This window comes from Balaenoptera physalus, assembly GCF_965194825.1.
Source record: "Balaenoptera physalus genome assembly, chromosome: 12".
In the NCBI taxonomy this organism is placed as follows: domain Eukaryota; kingdom Metazoa; phylum Chordata; class Mammalia; order Artiodactyla; family Balaenopteridae; genus Balaenoptera; species Balaenoptera physalus.
The window spans coordinates 51,054,344-51,076,273 of record NC_138897.1 but is presented as its reverse complement, the minus strand read 5'-3'; the positions used below and the strand labels follow the sequence as shown (position 1 = coordinate 51,076,273).

Sequence of the window (21,930 nt, the reverse complement as noted above, 5' to 3'; positions counted from 1 at the left end):
AAAATCCCAGACTTTATAAAATTAAGCTAAATTAAATTAAAAATTTTATTTCATAATTTGATTTAGCAGAAATATACCGATAATTTGAAGTTTCAATCCAGACTACTTAAAAGATTAATATTAATCTTATCACATAATAGAGGTAAGTGTAGTATCAGATGGGTAAGTAATTTGCTTAAAAATTATCTTTTTATTTTGAGGAGGAGTCTCCAGGGAAACAAATAAGTTGTTCATTGCATACCATCATCATTCATCAATGTAAAGACCATCATACTTTATTTTATATTCTTTTTCTTTTTTTACAGGTACCTATTGCTTCCCCTCCATTAGAGTTGGAAGGTATCATAAAAATTATGTATTCTAACAACCTCATTTTAGAGAGGAGGAATCAAAAACACAGAGACTCACTTGATCTACATTTCATACTAGTTTGGTAGGTTTGGAAGTAAAGCTCAAGTCACCAGGTCTGTGAGCTAGTGTTCTTTCCTTCCACGGGTGATGTTGAATAGTATACTGGTGTAGTGTTTCAAACAGGAAAGATTTTTTCTAGGCATAAGTTTTTCACTAACAGTCACGTAACTCTCCTAGCCTCACATTTTTCATCAGCAATATTAAGAAAGTTAAATTAGATAAAATATAATGCCCTTTCAACTTTAAAATTAAATGAAACTGTAAATACATTTCTATGTTAGTGGGAGTTAGAAAGTGACAAAAGAGAAATATAAAAATACATTTTATTCATTTTCATTTATTTCTTTTCTAAAATGCTAAATTACTTCCAATTTTGCATAAGAAAAACCCATCTCCTAAATTTTCTATGTAGCTACATTCTCTATCAACCAACCAATTTTTTTTCCAGTAGACCAGGTAAGAGTGGACTTATTACTTTTCATATCATGAGCACAAAATGCTTCTCAAAGCAAATTATCACTGATTTAGTGAACTGTAAAAAAATCTCTGCTATGAACTTGCTTTATCTTCAGTTTGTGCATAAGAAAGTACATATTTGCATACAAATCTGAAGAGTAATTCTTAATATTAGTATTGAATTGACTACTCATAATTAAAATTTTAATCCTGGAAAGTAATTAAATTTTCTTCTGAAATAATTTTCAATTGATTCTGCAACCACATTGAGAAAATGCTTAGAAAGTATTAAAGCCTTAAAAAGTTAAGTACATCTTCAAGAAGGTTTGTCATTTTCTGATTTATTGGTTATGCAGAGCCTAAGTGATGCATATTACCTTAATAATTTGTTTTGCTTTCCACATAAATGATGTCTCTCATACAGCATGAAAAAAAGAGATGATGTGATGGTTAATTTTATGTGTCAACTTCATTGGGCCGCTGTGTGCCCAGATTTTTCATTAAACATTATTCTGGGTGTGTCTGTGAGGGTGTTTTTAACTGAGATTAACATTTGAATGATAATCTGAGTAAAGCAGATTGCCCTCCCTAATGTGGGTGGTCCTCATCCAATCAGTTGAAAGAATTAATAGAGCAAAAAGACTAACTCTCCTGTGAGTAGGAGGGGACTCCTCCTATCTGACTGCTTTGAGCTGGGACATAGGTCTCCTTTTTCCTGCCTTTGGACTCAAACTGATGCATCAGCTCTTCTTGGATCTTGAGTCCGATGGCTTTCAGATAGTAACGTATACCGTTGGCTCTCCTGAGCCTCCAGGTGCCAACTGCAGACCTTGGGGCTTCTCAGCCTCCATAATCACATGAGCCAATTCATATATGTATTTACATATCTCATAATGATTTTGTTTTTCTAGAGACTAATACTCTTCCTACGTTTATAAATTAGGCTTGTTATTGTTTCATAAAGAGGAAGGCAAAAACAAGGCCTAATAAATTAACTAAAATCTTTAGGAAGAGAGCTGATCTTGATATTAGGAAGATTTGAAGAGAAAATGCAAAGTTGAAAAGTAGAGAATAATTGAAGGCATAAAGGACTTAGAAAATCAGGGTTGGAGTCCCAGCTCTGGGATCTTGGCCAAAGCTATAAACTATCAGAATCACTTTTTACTCACAGAAGAGTATAGGATTACTTCATTTACCCTACACACATCATTAATCGATTAACTCACTTATTCAACAAAAAATGTGAATGCACATTTTAAACCCCAATTGCTGTGTAAAAATAACTTCTGTATTGACAGAACTAAAAATTATAATGAAAATAAAAACAATTAAGGAAGAAGAAATGACAGGAATATGAAAATCTGTCCATCTTTTCCATAAATATTGTGGAATGAGTATACCTATGGGGAAAGAAAAGAGTATAGGGAGAAGTTCTATAAAAAGTGCTGATTCTGTGTACCTTTCAGAAAGAGCATTGTGAGATTTGCTTACGCTGAGATTTGAATACTGAGAGGGACCCTGAAAATTCATAAATATTTAAGTTGTGGCTAATTGTAAATCAATTATGATTTTTTTCAATATTTTGATATTGAAAACAACATATTTAACACGTGATGGTGGCTAATTAATGACAATAAATAGACTCTTTGCCAAAGTCTAGATCTCCCCTGTCATTCAAACTATTAGATGTCACTTACTTCCTTATCACAATATGCATCTGAAGAAACTGGTAATAAAATACCTTCCTTAATGAATTAGCCCAGTAATGCTGAAAGTTAACAAAATTATGAATAAAGAAAGCTTCATACAAAGCCAAATAGTAATTTTTCCAAAAATAGAAATCATGTCTTTTATTAAATAGGGATCAAAAAAATGGCAATGCAAATAGGAAATAATATAAAAACTTTTTTAAAGAATAGCCAGCAAGTAAAATTGTTTGGGAAGAAAATATCCTAAGATGTTAAACGTAAGAGAGGATAATAGGAAAATGTTTACTATTTGTTTGATAGAGAAATAAGCAATGATAATAAAAGGGCTTGCAAATACATTTCTAATCTTGTTCTCTATTTTTAAAATACTATGTTCACCATGTGAGAACATAAAAGAAACCTGTGTGATTAGAAGGAAATAAGAAAACTAATATTTATTCAACACCTTTCCTGTAATAAATGTTGACATATTTTACTCTTTTTAATCCTCCTTACAATCTCATACTATATCAATATTTTATGGACAAGGAAAGTGAGTCTTATGTAACTTGAATAGTCACAGTGCTTTAAAAAAATTGTAGCTGGATTAAAATCCAGATATTCATTTACTCTAAAAGTGCCCCTTTACCATGAAGTCCATGAAAGCAAAGTTGAGTGTTTTTTTACAAAAATGATTAAAGACTTTTAGTTCATCAGGCACAATAAACACATAATATATTTGAAGTATTTACTATTACTAATTTTTAAAAAACCCAAATATTAATTAATCAGTGTGCTTAGAAACAGAAATAAGATCCTAAAAAAGATTGATAAATTCTCTTAGTAAAGAAATCAATCTGCATCAGGGAGTAATCTTAATATAATTTAATGATCTGAGAAAGTTCATGTGGAATCATCAAGTTTACATAATTTACGAAGTGAGGTTAGTGGTGTAGTTGAGGAGATGCATTTAGCAGTAAGTGGAGTGAAGTAGTAAGGTCCATGACTTGTAGCAGTTTGGAATTTTGCTGAAGCACCTATTTGAATTACCCACACTGATGTGTTGAACAAATCACTTAGCCTTAATAAAGGCATTATTTTAGTAACGCATTTATAGAATCATTAAAAATCCAAAGGGGTCACTTAAGAGTTTCATGTTTTACTGAATTTTATGAGAGAAATTACATTCTATAATAGTATTGGGAGTTTTACAGATTCATGAAACGATCAGTGCAGGTCTCTTAAGGAGAAAGTCAGTGATCTAGTATAAATCAAATGCCACTTCTTAGGACTGGGGCACTGAATCCTCAGTCAACAGCAAGGCAATCAGGGCAGATTGCTTTCTGAAGATAGTAGCCTAACATTATGATGCTGCAAAAGAGACCATTTAAATGATGAACAATAGCTGGAAAAACAATCAGGAAAAAACAGGACTCGTTATTTTAGCCTTGTAGAATATCAGTAGTTTGCACTTAATACTGGGTGCAATTTTACACATGACCCTAATCCTAACCCTAACCATAACCCTCACCCTCACTTCACTAGAGAAACAGAGGAACTCTTTAATAGGTTCCAGGAATATTATTACATTATGTCATTTAATCACCATGGCAATCGTATCATGTAGGTATTAGTTTTATTATCATGGCTATTTTAAAGGTAAAGAAACTGAGGGTCAGAGAGGTGAAGTAATTTACTAAAGATCACATGAGATAAGAAGTACCAAAATCTAGACTTGAATGACTCTATATCGGCTTTCTTTTGTTATGCAGTCAGCAGAAAAGGGCTTCTAAAAATTAAAAGTTGAAATGTCGACATTAATGTTATAAATCTTCAAAGTTGTGGAAAATATAAACATAAAATCACTAAAAATCATTGATTCCTGATAGAGACACATTTTTAAAAAAAATATCTTTATTGGAGTATATTGCTTTACAACGTTGTGTTAGTTTCTGCTGTATAACAAAGTGAATCAGCTATACGTATACATATATCCCCATATACCCTCCCTCCCACCCTCCCTAGCCCACCCCTCTAGGTGGTCACAAAGCACGGAGCTTATCTCCCTGTGCTATGCAGCTGCTTCCCACTAGCTATCTATTTTACATTTGGTAGTGTATATATGTCCATGCCACTCACTTTGTCCCAGCTTACCCTTCCCCCTCCCAATATCCTCAAGTCCATTCTCTACGTCTGTGTCTTTATTCCTGTCCTGCCCCTAGGTTCTTCAGAACCTTTTTTTTTTTTGATTCCATATATATATGTGTTAGCATAAAGTATTTGTTTTTCTCCTTCTGACTTACTTCACTGTGTATGACAGTCTCTAGGTCCATCCATCTCACTACAAATAACTCAATTTCGCTTCTTTTTATGGCTGAGAAATATTCCATTGTATATATGTGCCACATCTTTATCCATTCATCTGTTGATGGACACTTAGGTTGCTTCCATGTCCTGGCTATTGTAAATAGTGCTGCAATGAACATTGTGGTACATGACTCTTTTTGAATCATGGTTTTCTCAGGGTATATGCCCAGTAGTGGGATTGCTGGGTCATATTGTAGTTCTATTTTTAGTTTTTTAAGGAACCTCCATACTGTTCTCCATAGTGGCTGTATCAATTTACATTCCCACCAACAGTGCAAGAGGGTTCCCTTTTCTCCACACCCTCTCCAGCATTTATTGTTTGTAGATTTTGTGATGATGCCCATTCTGACCGGTGTGAGGTGATACCTCATTGTAGTTTTTGACTTGCATTTCTCTAATGATTAATGATGTTGAGCATTCTTTCATGTGTTTGTTGGCAGTGTGTATATCTTCTTTGGAGAAATGTCTATTTAGGTCTTCTGCCCATTTTTGGATTGGGTTGTTTGGTTTTTTGACATTGAGCTGCATGAGCTGCTTGTTAATTTTGGAGATTAATCCTTTGTCAGTTGCTTCATTTGCAAATATTTTCTCCCATTCTGAGGGTTGCCTTTTCGTCTTGTTTATGGTTTCCTTGGCTGTGCAAAAGCTTTTAAGTTTCATTAGGTCCAATTTGTTTATTTTTGTTTTTATTTCCATTTCTCTAGGAGGTGGGTCAAAAAGGATCTTGCTGTGTTTTATGTCATAGAGTGTTCTGCCTATGTTTTCCTCTAAGAGTTTGATAGTGTCTGGCCTTACATTTAGGTCTTTAATCCATTTTGAGTTTATTTTTGTGTATGGTGTTAGGGAGTGTTCTAATTTCATACTTTTACATGTAACTGTCTATTTTCCCAGCACCACTTATTGAAGAGGCTGTCTTTTCTCCACTGTATGTTCTTGCCTCCTTTATCAAAGATAAGGTGACCATCTGTGCGTGGGTTTATCCCTGGGCTTTCTATCCTGTTCCATTGATCTATATATCTGTTTTTGTGCCAGTACCATACTGTCTTGATTACTGTAGCTTTGTAGTAGAGTCTGAAGTCAGGGAGCCTGATTCCTCCAGCTCTGTTTTTCTTTCTCAAGATTGTTTTGCCTATTCGGGGTCTTTTGTATGTATTTCCATACAAATTGTGAAAAATGTTTTTCTACTTCTGTGAAAAATGCCACTGGTAGTTTGATAGGGATTGCACTGAATCTGTTGATTGCTTTGTGTAGTATAGTCATTTTCACAATGTTGACTCTTCCAATCCAAGAACATGGTATATCTCTCCATCTGTTGGTATCATCTTTAATTTCTTTCATCAGTGTCTTATAGTTTTCTGCATACAGGTCTTTTGTCTGCATAGGTAGGTTTATTCCTAGGTATTTTATTCTTTTGTTGCAGTGGTAAATGAGAGTGTTTCCTTAATTTCTCTTTCAGATTTTTCATCATTAGTGTATAGGAATGCAAGAGATTTCTCTGCATTAATTTTGTATCCTGCAGCTTTACCAAATTCATTGATTAGCTCTGGTAACATCTGTAGGATTCTCTATGTATACTATCATGCCATCTGCAAACAGTGACAGTTTTACTTCTTCCTTTCCCATTTGGATTCCTTTTATTTCTTTTTCTTCTCTGATTGCTGTGGCTAAAACTTCCAAAACTATGTTGAATAATAGTGGTGAGAGTGGACAGCCTTGTCTTGTTCCTGATCTTAGTGGAAATGGTTTCAGTTTTTCACCATTGAGAACGATTCTGGCTGTGAGTTTGTCACGTATGGCTTTTTTTATGTTGAGTTAATTTCCCTCTATGCCTACTTTCTGGAGAGTTTTTATCATAAATGGGTGTTGAATTTTGTCAAAAGCTTTTTGTACATCTATTCAGAAGATCATGCGGTTTTTCTCCTTCAATTTGTTAATATGGTGTATCACATTGATTGATTTGCATATATTGAAGAATCCTTGCATTCCTGGGATAAACCCCACTTGATCATGGATTATGATCCTTTCAATGTGTTGATGAATTCTGTTTGCTAGTATTTTGTTGACGATTTTTGCATCTATGTTCAACAGTGATATTGACCTGTAGTTTTCTTTTTTTGTGACACCTCTGTCTGTTTTTGGTATCACGATGATGGTGGCCTCAGAGAATGAGTTTGGGAGTGTTCCTCCCTCTGCTATATTTTGGAAGAGTTTGAGAAGGATAGGTGTTAGCTCTTCTCTAAATGTTTTTGATAGAATTCACCTGTGAAACCATCTGGCCCTGGGCTTTTGTTTGTTTGAAGATTTGTAATCACAGTTTCAATTTCAGTGCTTGTGACTGGTCTGTTTATATTTTCTGTTTCTTCCTGGTTCAGTTTCAGAAGGTTGTGCTCTTCTAAGAATTTGTCCATTTCTTCCAGGTTGTCCATTTTATTGGCATATAGTGGCTTGTAGTAATCTCTCATGATCCTTTGTATTTCAGCAGTGTCCATTGTTACTTCTCCTTTTTCATTTCTAATTCTGTTGTTTTGAGTCTTTTCCCTTTTTTCCCTGATGAGTCTGGCTAATGGTTTATCAATTTTGTTTATCTTCTCAAAGAACCAACTTTTAGTTTTTTTGATGTTTGTTATTGTGTCCTTCATTTCTTTTTCATTTATTTCTGATCTGATTTTTATGATTTCTTTCCTTCTGCTAAGTTTGGGGGTTTTTTGTTCTTCTTTCTCTAATTGCTTTAGGTGTAGGATTAGGTTGTTTATTTGAGATGTTTCTTGTTTCTTGAGGTAGGATTGTATTGCTATAAGCTTCTGTCTTAGAACTGTTTTTGCTGCATCCCATAGGTTTTGGATCGTCATGTTTTCATCGTCATTTTTTTCTAGGTATTTTTTTTATTTATTTTTTGATTTCTTCAGTGATCTCTTGGTTATTTAGTAGTGTATTGTTTAGCCTCCATGTGTTTGTATTTTTTACCGATTTTTTTCCTGTAATTGATATCTAGCCTCATAGCGTTGTCAGAAGAGATACTTGATATGATTTCAATTTTCTTAAATTTACCAAAGCTTGATTTGTGATGCAAGATATGATCTATCCTGGAGAATGTTCCATGAGCACTTGAGAAGAAATGCTTTCTGTTGTTTTTGGATGGAATGTCCTGTAAATATCAGTTAAGTCCATTTTGTTTAATGTGTCATTTAAAGCTTGTGTTTCCTTATTTATTTTCATTTTCAATGATGTCCATTGGTGAAAGTGGGGTGTTAAAGTCCCTTACTATGATTGTGTTATTGTCGATTTCCCCTTTTATGGCTGTTAACATTTGCCTTAGGTATTGAGGTGCTCCTATGTTGGTTGCATAAATATTTGCAATTGTTATATCTTCTTCTTGGATTGATCCCTTAATCATTATGTAGTGTCCTTCTTTGTCTCTTGTAGTAGTCTTTATTTTAAAGTCTATTTTGTCTGATATGAGAATTGCTACTCCAGCTTTCTTTTGATTTCCATTTGCATGGAATATCTTTTTCCATCCCCTCACTTTCAGTCTGTATGTGTCCCTAGGTCTGAAGCGGGTCTCTTGTAGGCAGCATGTATATGGGTCTTGCAAAGCAACCTGAATTTATGAGCGAGGTGACACAAATAGATTAATTCAGATGTAATTTTTAGGTTTGGTTAAGTTTTTAAGAAAAAGAGGTAGCTTTGTGAACAGTTCCCTTTCTTTATTTCACAGATTTTATTCAAGATCAAATTATAAATGGTAAGAAGGTGCCAGGAGGAGACTGAAAATATGTCAATGCAAATTTTCACCTGACAGAAAAAATAAAATAAAATAAGGTACCAATTTTACAGATGGTACATCAGCATCATCTTGGTAAAAAAAAGGTAAAGCTTATTATAGTTATATATGGATGTGTATCATTTGCACTTAGCATATCTCAAAATCTTTTTACATTCTTGAGTTAAAAATTCTTTTGTAAGAGAGAAAGTGTTCTAAAGTCTGATAATTTCTTTAATACCTATATACCCACCATATTAATTAGTTAAGGTATAATTTAAATTGAATTAAAATGCTCCAATATAAACCATTATGAATTTGACCTAAAATAACACTTATTTATGGATGATACCACAGTCTGTTTGTAAATGATTACTTTCAGGAAACCATTGAATCTCTTAAGTCTATTTAGGACCTTGAGATGGATCCAAAGAACAATGTGAATTGCAAAATGCTAGATGAAGTGCTAAATAAATCAGTAGATGAAAATAATCTATGAAGTTAATAAATATAATAACATGTTGTTATAGTCTGTATGTAATACTCTATTTTATAAGCTAATGTATTTTTTCTAAGCATGCAAACGTTTTAATGTATCTTTAAAGTAACAGTTCTCTTATATCCAACTCATACTTGGCAGTGGCCATCATAAAAACTGAAAAAAAAATCTTATTTTTCAAAAGACATTGCAACAATTATTAAATGCAAAAAGTTTACATGTAAACATTTACATGCATAAAAACATAAATATTTGTTTTATGTAAAATAAAAATAATAGCTAGTTGTTTGAAATTTCCTATACTTGGTTTGCTCCATTACCCAAGAACTTACTGAGTGTTTATTTTACTAGGGAGTAAAAGTAGAAGATACAATCATGAGACTGAACTGTCAAACTAAGTTTTGAAAAATGCATAGAGTCATATAAAACTGCTTTTATCTGTCTAACTTAAGTTTTCTGTAAAAATACAGATGAATCATTTAATGAAATGATACTAAATTACATGAGGATTTAACTCATTTTAAAAATAGCTATTAGAATCGTTAACATTCTAGAGAAGTGAGAAGCAAGATCCAAGATACATTGTTCAGTACTTCTTATATACCTAAGTGAATATGGGCAAAAGATGTATGTATGACAGATATTGAAAGGAGAATTAATGAAATCACTTTCCCTTACTCTTTACCTATACACCAGTCTTTATGAAACAAGTGGATTTATTTTTCTCACATGTGTTAATTTTTATGAATATATTCAAGTCTTGAAGTAATTCAATATGTCCGTATATTTTAAAAATACATATATATTTGCACATTACTTCTCATAAGCAGGGCCATTTTTGTCTTACTCCATCTGCTTGACACACATTTGTAGGCTTTGTAATATATTTTTATTCATATGCTGAAAGTCCTATATTAACAAAATCCGTAATATGGCAGAGAGATAAAGTGGGCAGGGCAATCAGGATATGCCCATTCTACTGATGTGGTAAACCTGAAATTTGGTATATGTTATGTTTTAACTGGAGGCATTGACCGTATTAATTGCTAACTCTCCTTGGAGCTTGTTTATTATTTGCTTCCTCTAGTACTTCTTCAAAACTGAAATCATTTACTGAATCACAGAATAATAGAATCTAAGACTTAGAACATTTGAAGCCATCTGCAATGGGCTAAATGGTGGCCCCCAAAACTATATGTACACGTCCTAATTTCTGGAACCTGTGAATATTACCATATATAGCGAAAGATGTGTTTAAGGCTCTTGAAAGGAGGATCTTATCCTGGATTATCTGGATGGGCCCTAAATATAATCATATGTATCCTTCTAAGAGAAAAGCAGAAGAAGTTTTGAGACAGATACAAAGAGGAGAAGGCCATGTGAAAATGGAGGCCAAGATTAGAATGATGTGACTGTGAGTCACGGAATACCAAGGGCTGCCAGTAGCCTCCAGAAGCTAAAAGAAAGGCATGAATCCTCCCCAAGAGCCTCTGGAGGGAGTGCAGAGGCTCCCTCCTTGATATCCGATGTCTGTCTTTCAAAACGATGAGAACCAAGTTTTTGGTAATATGTTACAGCAGCTACATGAATCTCATACACCATCTACTGTAATCTCACGTATATTCAGGGAAAAGGTTTACTTGACAAATGGATGTCCAGTTTCCCCTTAACCTGTTCAAGTATAAATGGATATCTAGATAACTAAAGAGGGTTTTCTAGTACTATATGGCTGTAATCATTAGCATAGTCTTTACACCAAACTGAAATCTTTCTTCTGGCAGTCCCTCAGTCTAGACCCAACACATTTAACAGGTGACTCATTGTTCTCTGGTATAACACAGACCAAGTCTCTTCTTATATGAAATCCCTTTGAATATTTGAAGACAGTATTAACCTCCAGCTAATCTTCCTTGAATAACCTGGAGTGCTACATATCTCTCATAACCAAGCTAAAAGCAGTCCCATGAACTTCTCTCAATTGTCTTCTCTGCACTTCCCCCAGTGAGAGTGAAGGATACTTGTGAATCTATATGCCCAAAGGATTCCTGGCACATGAAGACTGTGCAAACATGAAAACACAACATTTTGAAATATCTGTGGACTTCAATGTGTGAAAATGGAGGAAAAGTAATTTTAGGAGTAAAAAGCAGCAGAGATAGAGATAGAAATAAAGGTGGATAGCTAGAGAGATAAAGATAGAAATAAGATAGGTAGATTGATAGATAGATAGATGATAGATAGATAGACAGATAGACAGATAGATGATAGGCAGAAACACAGCATAGCACGTAGACCCCTGAACCTCTCACTTGTGCAGAATCATTGGATCATAATGAATTGAAATGGGGAAAAATAGAATGTGAGAGTGGAAGATTTGTTAAGAAAAGGCTGTTAAAGAACTTTGAATAATAACAATAAATAATCATTAAGAGCTTATGACGTACATACCAAGCTCTGCTCAACGTATTCTAAATACAGTATCTCCACTATTATTATAGTAAATTAAACATGAAATTTGGTTTTATTATTTCAAATTAGGAGTTAAAAAACCAATTGATATTATTGTTCCAAATTAAAAATGAAAAAGGGATTTAAATACTTAACCAAGATCATCCTTCCTACAATTGTGAAGCTGTTATCTGAACCTACAACTCTCTGGTTGCTAAGATGACTTCTTAGCATTCTGATATGCTGCCTCTCTTGACCCATATAACCATGTATCTTACTACTATCTTGCACTATCTTTATTACATTTCTTCCTCCTTATTCTCTCTTTTATCTCTATGCCTTCTCTTCTCTGAACACCAGACTCAGGGCTGCAAAGCTGAGAGAGCTTCCCTTGAGCGCTAAAGGGAAGTCTTTGAAATGTGATTATCAGAAGACCGGAGCTATCAGACCAAAACTAATATTTATAACAATATAAGAAGCAACATATGCAATCTGTTTATGTGTATCTATATCATATTTTTAAAAAATATTGCTAGAAAATACCAGAGCACAATCTTGCCACGTATAATTGTGTGAGTGATGTATATCTGGAAATAGATGTTTTATTAATACTGTTGTTTTCCTTAACCCAAAGCCACATTTTCTTTTTAACCTCTTTTATTTAAATCAGATACAGAGTCTATTTTCTATATCTTTGTTTATAGGCTATGGTTATTATTACCCTTAATTACTTCCCTATGTGGTTTTAAATTGAAATTGCCTCTATAATTACTTTCCCCTGAAATTTCTATGGTAAAGTTCAGCAACTAAATGTGAATGGCTTCTAAATGAAGACATTTGATCAGTGCTGTAAGTTGGTTTATTTATATCTAATCATCAAGCAGGTAAAAAAATTTTATTTAGTTTTGGAATGTTTAAGCATTTCATATAGCCCTGTCATCTCTTTTTTATTCACTTATTTATCATTCACGAAATTAATCTAACAAAGTCGTTTGATTCAATGTGGTATGTTGTTACCATAGCAATTCTGTTGTTTTTTAATAATTGATATAAAGTTTTAAATGAAGTGTTTAATTGTGTTTGCAGATAGTTTCCTGAGCCATTAATAGCTAACTCTCAAAATCCTCTTTCATTATCATTGACACTAGGTAATCAGCTCATGCATTTTCTTTGAAATGAGGCACAGGGCGCATGGTGCCAGCAAGGTCATCACAACTCCAAAAGAACATGAGGACATTTTAGGTCACCGCAAGTCACAGAGGGCAAATAGAAACTTTGCGTATAGCCTTACCATGGCAATGTATCCAATAATTATTTTCCTTAGAATCTGTTTCGATTCAGAAGACTACACTGATCTCTGCATACAAATCTAATTTTTCTTCCCACTTGTAAGAGTAGGCTGCTCTTGCTGTTTCTATTGTTACTTTCAGGTCGTAGGCATGAAAATAGGATTTAAGTAACTTCAATACCATTTGTCAAATATGTCCCAGAGTAATGGTTTTCTTTAAAAAGTGAATACTTTATTTACAAGTCCACAGTACTCATTTTATTTGTTCAAGAAAGTTATTTGCCATTTGTAGAATGAGATGAGGTTTATAAAATATGTAACATTTTCATTTTAACATATTGCATGAGTCACAGTTTTCATAGAAATCTGCCTAAAATTTTAGCAGAAGACAGAGCTATATGTTTGAAAATGACTGTGTTTTCATATTTAAAATCCTAATGTTTTTCTAAGATGAGTTTATTACTCATCAAAATAAAAAACAGAAATTGTCCTATGAAGGTATGTGGAGGTAGTGCATTATCAGATGACTCTAGAAACACTGTCTTGTTATTCAACTTCATGATTTGAAAGGAAAAAGAATTAAAAGAATATATTTCAATAGGAAGAATCTGGTGATGATATAGAGGCAGTGGTAAAGTTAAGACTGTTTCCTTTGGAATTGTCAGTATAAAAAAATTGAAGACCTTTAAATCTTTATGTGTTTATATAGAAGCTGAAGCCTGAGTTTCTAAACTACAACAAATGCAAAACTAATACAGAATATGATTATCTGTAATGTTATGAAAGCTGTATCCTGGTAAATGGGCCCAGCTTATAAGCTATTTTACTATCTAAGGACAAACTCCAAACCATGAATCTTTCATAATGTCTGACTCTGGGACCATTGAAACAATATGAATTCTCATTTGTCCTGAATATATATTTAGCGTACTCACCAAGTACTAGAGGTGTTACTGTTCCAAAGTGCAAATATTATTAAGTAACTTGATTTTATGTAAATATTTCCCAGAAATATATCTAGTGCTACCATATATGGAGATACTTTAAATATGACTTATGAATAATGAATAGTAAGTTCTTATATCAGATATTAGAAAATGGTGAATTTTTATGTAACATAGCATCAGGACGTCAGACACTGTTAATATTACTATGGTGGTCATAGTAGGTGGACTCTCTTGGCATGCAATAATCAAAGATCACCCAAGTCGTAGACTGGGACTTATCTGATCTGAACCAATCCACTGCCTGATCTGGACTGAAATGGTATTTCTCTATGAACTCTGACTTGTATTCCTAACATAGTGAAACAAATTTTAGTAAACAGAGTGGGGATAATAATGAGCTAATCTTAGAGTTATTAAAATATACTACTCAACTCTATGAAACACTACTATAAATAAAACTAAACTATGAACATATCAGATCAGATGATTTATCAATTTAGGAAATGATCTTAGTCTCAGTGTTTAATTTTAAAAGATATAATTTGTACAGACTTACCCAATTTATTTAGAGGATTAGATATATTGAACATGCATGACTACATTACTAAATTAAGATGAATAATAGATATTATTTTGATTAAAATAATCCTTACAGAGACAAACATCTCTATGAAGTTTATAAGTAGTCTTAAACTGGAAGTCATAGTGAAACTCAATTATTTATAATTCACTAATGAACTATAAATATTTTATTTACTTATAAATATGAATATGAATGTAAATAACTATAATCCATAAATGGAAATGCATAGTAGGAAAATATTTTTGTCATTGACTGTGGACAAGATCATAGCTTTCTAGTCTAATCCACCTATAATATACATTATTGTTTAGTTGAAAATTGTCCTATTAGCATTCTATTTATGGGATAATATTTTGTAACAATTCTTATTCTTCCCTTTCTTATGAATGGTAGGCCACCATAATATTCTATAAAAAAACACCTTTTCCCTTGAGAAATACTTTAACATTTGCATTATTAGCTAGAGCTGGACTACTTTGAGGACTGGGTAAACTATGATATCAGAACATAAATTACAGCTATTGAAGTAACACATTATAACTTTTCTTCTTTGAAATTTATGTCTACTGATTCAAACCATTTTAATAATACTTACTGAGCAAAGGTTATTTTCAGGGAATTGAGATTCTAATGATTCATAGCAAATGATTATTGACCATCTTTTCATTTGGTTCTTGATTGTTGCAATTTTTGGCTCTGGAAGGACTAGGGCACAGAATATTTAGCCATAACAGCAAGTTAAGAGTAGAGTCAGGCTTCGTATAAGACAGATAACCTCATCTTCCCGCCAGAGGAAAGAATGTTGGACCTATTGACTTAATTAAGATTACATCAACAGCCTGGAGGGGAACATCATTTTGCGTGTATTTTCATTATGATATGCCAGTATGAAATAAAATAACTCAAATAAATAAATAAATAAAATTGAATAATGAATTTTAATTCTTAGGCAACATTATCTTTTCATTAGTAGTTAAATGCTTACTGGAATACTAAAAGGAAAATAATAAGCAATATTGCCATCCAATGATGAAATGGTAGCATTTAAAGTATATTAAAGATAAAGATGAGAATATAGGGAAATATTTCAAAATTAATAGAAATATCTTTCTTGACTGCCTGCATTTTCTGAGAAATATAAAGCAAATGTTTGGGTGTTATTAATATAGTGAGTACTGATTTAAAATAAGAAAAATTTGCTAAGGGTGGGTTTTTATTTCTTTCAAGCACAAGAGAATCAATTCATATTATTCAATTATTAAAATGGTAGGAGAATGGAGCTTGCAAAATTACTCATATCATTATTTTAATTCTTTATTTTACATTATGCTTAGCAAATATTTTTCTTTCATAATCAATTAAGAATCTACATGAGTCTTGTCCCTCCTAAAAGACTTCAGAACTAATTTTTCTTTCTTCAAGCCCTCAGACACTTTGTACCTACATTGGTCTTTATATATAATTGTTTGATTTACCATAAAATCATCAATGTATTTATTGACACAGTTCTTTAATTGGGAAAGGAGGGATTATGTTTCATTCATCTGTAACATCTGTAACTGTTAGTGACCAGTAGGCCAACAGTAAGTAATTGATGAATATAGTAGAATTGTCTTAAACTCTGACTGGCTATAGCTATATGAATTTGTGTATTCATACTGAAATGATTATCTCACTAGTAAGGTGGTTTTATCTCAGTTGTGAAATTCAGAGAATCACCTCAAAATTCCTAATATGTGGACATATTTGCTATGTTTAATGGCAAGAGGGGATTATAATAGCTAACATTTGATTGTATAATTTATAAATAATAAAGTGTTTGTAAATCACCTATTATTATGCTTATTATGTGAAAATGCTCAGAAAATAGTAGTTGATGAAGTTGTACTGCTGCTGCTAATAATGACAAGGATTATTCAGTCTGCTATAGTTGGACTTTATTAACCTGATATCCCAGATGTATAAATTTAGAAAGAAGAAATATATTTTTATATTCAGGGATTTAATCAACTACTGCAGTAATCAATTTCTTTATGTATTATTAACTTACATATTATTTGTTCAGCTATACTCAAGAAATATTTAAAGAACATCTATTTTGTAGCTTATCACTCTGTTAGGCACCAGGAATGCAGGACTAAACCAAATAGATGTAGTCTCTACCCAAATGAAAATAGTCTACTGAGTAAATGGATATTATACATGTAATTACAATTTAAAAAGCTCTATGAACATGGTAATTGGATGGCAATAACAAGAAGGTATGTCCTGGATTGTGAAGCTCAGGAAATGATTTCCCGAAGGAGCTAAAGCCCAAAGATGAGTAGTAATTAACAAGTGACAGAATTAGGGATGTGGAGGGAGAGTTTCAGGGAGAAGAACCCACTGAAGACAGTTTGAAGGAGAGAAGAGCCTGGGACTTTTGAGGAACTGAAAGGTTCATTTGGTGTAAAAGAGAGAGAATTCAGTGAAATTGAAAACCTAGGCTGGGCCTTATAAACTATGTCAAGGACCTTAGATTTACCTTAATGGATGGAAGTCCTAGGCAGTACAAGAAAGCAAGAGAAATAAGTAAACATACTGACTTGAGTAGCAAAAATAATGTTTTTATCCACAGATAACAAGTGTCTATGTAGACAATCACAAAGAATATACAAAACATCTCCTAGAATTAATACATGAATTATAGGAGAAGTAAATCCTACTTAAAAGTTAATTACAGTTGCTGAGATATTAGGGTTTATTCTTGCTATTTTATTTTGAAATTTAATTTACTACATTTTACTTCTTTTTTCCGACTTCTTTTTCATTGATTAATTTTTCTCTATTTTCTTGCTTTCCTCTACCCAGTACGTTTCTATTTCTATTATTCTAGTAAATTATACCTAACTTTTAACATTTATATTTCTTTCCTCCTCACTGAAAGACAAGCAGTATAGAACATAAGCTATAATATATATCTCAGAAGACTTCTAATTTTCATAAGGCCAGGGACATTTTAAATATTCCTACCCACTAGAGCATGCTTACATTTGGATGGGCTGCATAGGAAAGTCACCTCTCTTCTTTATATTGACATTTATATGAGGAACTGGGCACCTAAATAGAAAAACTAATAGAAAAACCGTTGCTGATATAGTGTGTGTGTGTGTGTGTGTGTGTGTGTGTGTGTGTGTGTGTGTGTGTGTTTGTGTGTATTTAGGATAGACTACCACCCTTATATGGAGTTGCAGGGTCAAAGGATTCATTTTAAATATGATTGAATTTCTAAAACACTTTTTCTGCCTGAAATAGTGGACACATCAGGAATACTCTGCAATATTAAGTCATATCGCCATCCTAGCTACTAACTACCCTCTGAAGCTCCACAGGGGGAAAAAATCTCATCTTCTTTCCATGCTTTCTTCTAATATAAACAGACCAAATGGGATTCATAAAAGAAGATTAGAGAGCCTGTGTGGGAACCATGTGGTGAAGGGAAAATATCACAAACTGGAAATAAATCTGGTTCCAGTGAGGATCATCCCTCCCTCTATCTCTCTACCTTTGGAGAAAAAGGTAAGTTCCTACCTGTTTGATCCAAAATCACAAATTCAACTGTAAATGTTGTACTGTAAAATACAATGTTAAGTGAAACAGCTTTGTTGGTCTTTAGTGGTGCTCATAGGCTTCTTCAAACTTGTTTTGCCATTGAATGTCTATACCTGAGGGAACAGTCACATACTCAAGTATTAAGCAGGTATCTGTATAATAGGCACCTTAAATCTACTTGGCATCAATTACATTGTGTTTTTATGGAGAAGATTGAGCTTTTCATCCTAGACCCTCCTGCAACCTATGTTTACTGTGCAGTGTAAAAACTGTCCCCCAGAAATATGTAGTTTTCATGGCTTTTCAAAGAGTAAAGAGAAAGGAGAGAGCTGACAGGACACAAAAGTGCACTCTGAGATCAGATTTTCTTTATGTGTGCATTGGCTTATTTGTTTGTTAGGTATTTTATCAAATACAGAGAAAGCAATAGGAGATCTACTTTGTCCAGGAGAGATAAGCCATAATTCTAAGGGAAAACCATTGAAAAATGCCAACTTTGTCTATAAAGTATTGACACAAGGAGCCCAGACATGAATGAGGCCAGAAAGAAAAAACCAAAGGGATCTCAACTGGGAGAATTAAAACTTGTTTTCAGTGAGCACTCCTGGTGCTCCTGATTGAGCAACTAAAAGAGTTAGGAGTACAGATTGTCATGAAAATTTGTGGAAAGGATCACAGTGTTCACTGCCTTCTCCTGGATGGTATGCCAAAGCATGAAGGAGAAGAGAACGCTCAATTCTCCTATGAAAGGAAAAAACAGCTCCATTTGAATCATACAATTGTTAAACCTTCATTCGCGATCTTTGTAGGGCTTTCTTTTAAAAATATACTTTGTGTTAGAATTCATTCATTCAGTGGATATTTACTGAGTGCCTTCTATGTGCTGGACACTGTTGTAAGTGCTTGGGATGCATCAGTTAGAAAAATTAAAAGGGCAAATAGCCCTACCTTCATAGAACTTTCACTCAGACAATAAACAATGTATATAATAAGAAAATTAGAAAACAAAAACATAATAAAGAAATGCATACTGTATGTTAAAAGATAGTACATGTTGAAAAGTATAAACTATGGTCAAAGTGAGGGGATGGGTTACAAGTTTAAGGTTGGTCAGAGTAGGCCTCAGTGATTAAAGCAAAGACTTGAGGAATACAGGGAATGAGCCAAGGGAATAGCTCTATAAAGAATATTTCTGGGAGAGGGAACAAAAAGAATGAAGGGCCTATACAATAGCATGCTGAGTGTATTCAGTGAACAACAAGAGGGCCATGTGTGTTTGAACTCAAGTGAGTCGAGGTTACAAATACTAGAGATGAAGTCTTACAGGTGATAGGGTTTTAAGTGATACAGTCATCTGCATCACTTAAATGATACAGTGCTCTGTAGGCCTTTGTACGTACCTTGCCTTTTGCTCTGAGTAGAATGGGGATTGTTGGAAGATTTTAAATATGTCTTTTAAATAAGGAAAACTTCTTGTATAAAATTGTTGGATTCCCCCGTCCATTAATGTTTCAATAAGAAACTTAAAATACGGTTTTCTTTTCAAGGATAGAGTACACAATGAGAGGCTTAAACTATTCCTATTCAATGTTGGTTCCTTTTTATGAATAATTAATGTTTTTCAGAATTCACACCTGAATGGTTGACTCTTTATTCCACTCTTACTTTATACTCTTCCCAACTTCTGTCTAAGGTAAACTGACGTTTGAGGAGGGATTCTCTATTCTTGAATTCAGGGTCTGTAAGAGAATTCTCCTTGACACTAAACTAGTCTTTCTGGTGATTGAAATTGATATCTTTCTTTTAAACAGAATATAATATTTAAATATGTTTTAGATGGATGAAAAATTTCGTTTTCTATCTGTGTACCATTTAGAGTCTCACTGACATTAAAGTACTTGGAAATATCACTGAAAATCTTATCTGTGACACAGAAGGATCACTAACCCTGAGATGATGCTTCTATCCCTACCTTGATCCCAACTGCTTTCTTTACCTCATTATACAAGAAACAGTAGTAGGAATGTGTAAAAAACTACTGGCTATTTTTCTGCCCTTCATCTTTTGCATTTTATTGATCTGCCTGGTGGTTCAGTGTAGAGCATCAATCCAAGGATGGTAGGGGAACCCCCTCCACTACTGAATTCAGGCACACACACTGATGTAACTCTCATCCCAATATCACCTGGTGATATCACCTCATGATGTCAGGACATGCTAATTATTTCCAGATTTTATGCAAATAATTTTCTTCTATCAACCTAGAAATTTGGACTACCTTACTCTTTATTTCAAGCTGGTATAAGATACTCTTAACCAGGAGATGATTAAAATTCAGAGTACGGCACACATTCTTCCACCAGAAACCAAACCCATCATATTCTGGACTCTTGGAAAATGTTGATATAAATGATTTGTTTCTGGTCTAATGTCACTAAGAAGACATATATGACCTAATCAAACCTAGCATAAATTGCATAGATATGCTTCATGCTTACTAAAATAGAAGGTGTAGTTATAATTAATGATGGGACAATAAACCTTGAAATAAGTTATGTAAATTATATGTACAGGCTCAGTGGAGACATACAAATTTGCACTAAAATATATCAATAGATCAATTTTAAGTGTACCAACAACTCCCTAAAAAATATGACAGATTTGGGTTTAACCAAATAATCAGATATTTAAAATGGTTTTAGCCCAGGTAATACCAACATGAATCTTTTTAACTCCTATTTATAAGTAGAACACATGGGTAAAAAAATAGCTAGATTATATAATATCCTAACCATATTTTAATATTAATTTGAAGGATTCAGTTTTCTCTAAGATTCATCTAATAAACACTTTTACACATGTCCCTTGCTTTGCTCTTTGATAAGCAATCTATATCTTTTTGGCATTTTCATAATAAAGTAATGTAAGATGTTCTATTTTTAAAAGCTTTTTTTTTGTTTTGAGACTATGGGAAATGTCAGAAAAGTAATTATAAAATATAAAGAAAGGACTGAGTTTCTGATAACATCAGAAAAAAATTACTATTGTGACTGTATGTTAGCCAGAATTTTAGCATCAATAAATTGAAATGTCAATCTAGCATTTGAAAAAAAGATGAATAATAAATACAATCTTTAAGAATATCTACTCCTGAGAAAACACAGTGGTCATAACTTACCAGATTGTTGGAGGGTAAAAGATTGCCACTAGAAAGTAAACATATTTTTTGGCTTCTAAAAAAATTATTTCTCAATGTAGGGGAAAAAAAAAAAAAAAACACTTCACAGCCTAGAGAGATGCTGTTTGAAATTACCTCGTGGGAAGAAGAAAACTGCAAGGCGTTCTCTGGATAGATTTTGATCTCTGCAAGGATATGAACTATAATGATCAGAGGGCATTCTAAAATGCTTCAAAAATTGTTAAACTAAGGAATAACTCAACCTAGACACCCTTTATCTTTTCAAGATTAAATGCTAGTGAGCAAGACCTATAGGCTGCCAGAGCAATAATAGTATTCGAAGTGTAAAGATGAGACATTAAACAATTGGAAGTCTTTTTCCTTATATTTGTTAAGCTAATTGTACATCCTTCAAGCTTTAACACATAACCCATGCCTATATACAGCTGTGCATGTTATATCATGTTATAATTAGGTAAGATCAAATTTTTGTCAGTTGAGTAGGTTCTGTAGTTCCATATTAAATAAAAACTATAGCTCTGAAAAAAAGACAGTATAAGGTTTATTTTCTAAATACAGAAAACTGTAAATCTTATTATAGATACACACCATATTTGCTAAATTTATGTTATTTTGTTTACATAACAAATAATATATAGCATTATGTAAACTTTTAAAAATAAAATACAGGATAACATCCCACAAAGGGAAAAT

The 21,930-nt window shown here is 33.0% G+C and overlaps 1 protein-coding gene across 1 annotated transcript in view; it reads left to right on the top strand.

Annotated features, from left to right (window-relative positions):
* The window catches only part of LOC309639137 (desmoglein-1-like), an 888,370-nt gene that overhangs the window by 30,906 nt on the left and 835,534 nt on the right, over nt 1-21,930 (top strand). The window lies entirely within an intron of this gene.